Genomic DNA, 2,251 nt, shown 5'->3' on the forward strand with positions numbered 1-2,251 from the left:
CTCTCTCTCTCTCTCTCTGGATACCATCCTTATTCTCTGTTCATTACCTACAGCTTCTGTCTTCTGAAGTTTGGTAGCCAGGCACCACACACAGCTCATTAAAGAGTTTCAGATGTATCCTCATAGACTTCTTTCTCATTGCCCTCTCTGCATGTGCCCTGCCAGGAGTGAAGAGGAGAGGGAAGAGGGATTCAGGGAGGCTGGGGCCTAGGGAACCGCTGTATCAAGGTGGTAAGAAGGATGCTCCATGTGGTGAATCGTTTTTCCTCTGGGCTTGGTCCAGAGCTTCAAAGCACAACGTAGAAGCTGCTCTTGCACGTGTTCAAGGCTGCTGCTGTTTGTGTGGGAGAAGCCAGCACCATATGTTTCTGGTTCTGTTTACTCCACACAGGAACCACTGGTGGCAACTGGGAAGCCATTGGCTCTGCTGCCTGCTGTGTGCTGGGTAAGACCCTTCGCCTGTTGCCTGTGGATGTGGCACTTTGGTGACTCGTGGAGTGCCTAGAAAGTGACCTATGGAGATCAGAGCAGCCAATAATTCCCTCTGCCCTCCCTGAAACGCCCCCCTTCTCAAATTCTCTCCAGCTCCCTGAGCAATGGCTTAAAAATAAATTTCTCACGGTCTTTCTGAAAGCCCACAGGCACATGTCCTCTGTTGACCCCCCTGCCCTCATCTTCCCTACACTCAGTGCCCCTCCCTCCAGATGGTCCTATTTTCTTGTGGGATAGCCATTTTCTTGACTTGAATCACCCCTCCTACAGGAAGGAGCACCAACTTATACAATTGACTTAAAAAGCTCAGGAGACCCAGAAAGTCACAAGGCCCCTCCCCAAGGTTCTATAAGCAATGACAGCTGCTGAGAGGGCAGTGTGTTAGGCCCCCAGAGGCCACCTGCAAGCCACGCTGGAAGTTCCAGGAATGAAGCTTCCAGGAGTCGTCGTCATCCATGCTGGGGTGGGCTTTTCAGTCATGCAGCTGCTTTTGAGTTCTGTAAGTAATCACAATAAACTCGCTGGTACACCAGGCTAGACTTGGGGGAAGGATTGCTTCTTTAGTCTCTTATCACTGTCCTTTCAGGGATGAATAGACATTTGCTTACAATTCCTCTCCACTCTATTCTCTTCTGCTCTCTGAATATCCTGCCTTTCGGCCTGAAACTGCATCCCTGAGCTTGTACTCGGTACATTGTGTGTACCAAAATTGATGCCTATCTGGGAGGAGCTTCAGGAAGCATCTCAACTTGGAAATGGGGATTTTTGTAGATGTTATTAGTTTAGGATTTTAAAAATTATCTTGGATTGAAGTTGGGCCCTAAACCCCACCCTGCTTTCTTTAGAAGCAGAGATGAGAGCACATTTTCACCCAAAGAGGAAGTTCTGTGAAGATGGAGTTACAAATGAAATGAAACAGCTGTGAGCCCAGAGATGTCAAAGGTGACATCTATAGATGCCAGAGAAAGAATAAGACATGTTCTCTCCCATCAGAGACTGCTAAGGAGCCATCCTTGACAGCAAGAACTAACCAAGCATGCCCAGTTATTGTCCGAAGACATGATAAAAGACTGAGGTGTAGAGAGCCTGGGAGTAGTCAGACATTGTGTCCCAACTGGGGAAAAGCATCCATTGCAAAACACTACTGCCCAGTTAGAGATGTTGCCCCGACCAGCCACTGTGCAGTTTTGTGCTCTGTTCTCCATGTTGTCTAGGTGTGGTCTCCAAAATTCTCTATCTCTCTATGTCTTTGACTCTGTCTTTATGTGTACACCCAACCCCCATCCCACCCCCACCCCACACAAATGAGAGAGAGGGGGGAAACAGAGAGAGACAGAGAGAGACAGAAAGAGACAGAGAGAGACAGAGAGAGATCTTTGTAGCTTAATACCACTAGAGCTGTCTCTCTCCTGTTTAGTCTCTCAGCTTGTCAGCCCATCTATCATCTTTGGAGTCTCTCTCTTCTATTTTCGCTACACATCCATCATGAGTCCATCTTTGTTTCTCATTGTTGTTCAAAATTATAATACCACCCTCAAATGAGCAGCACAGCCACTTCCTATACAGCTTTGTTAAGACACCATCCACGCAGATAGACTCAGCCTGTAGCATCAAGAGCAGCAGCCTCTCTCACTACCTCTTTATTCAAACCTGTAAACCTTACCTATAATTACACACACTTTATGTCACTAAAATTGTTGTTCTCCCTATCTGAGGGTGTAGTTCAGGAGGGAGGGGCTTCTCTGTTTCCAATGTTAAG

Source organism: Grammomys surdaster, unplaced genomic scaffold (genome assembly GCF_004785775.1).
Source record: "Grammomys surdaster isolate TR1022 unplaced genomic scaffold, NIH_TR_1.0 224, whole genome shotgun sequence".
Classification (NCBI taxonomy): Eukaryota; Metazoa; Chordata; class Mammalia; order Rodentia; family Muridae; genus Grammomys; species Grammomys surdaster.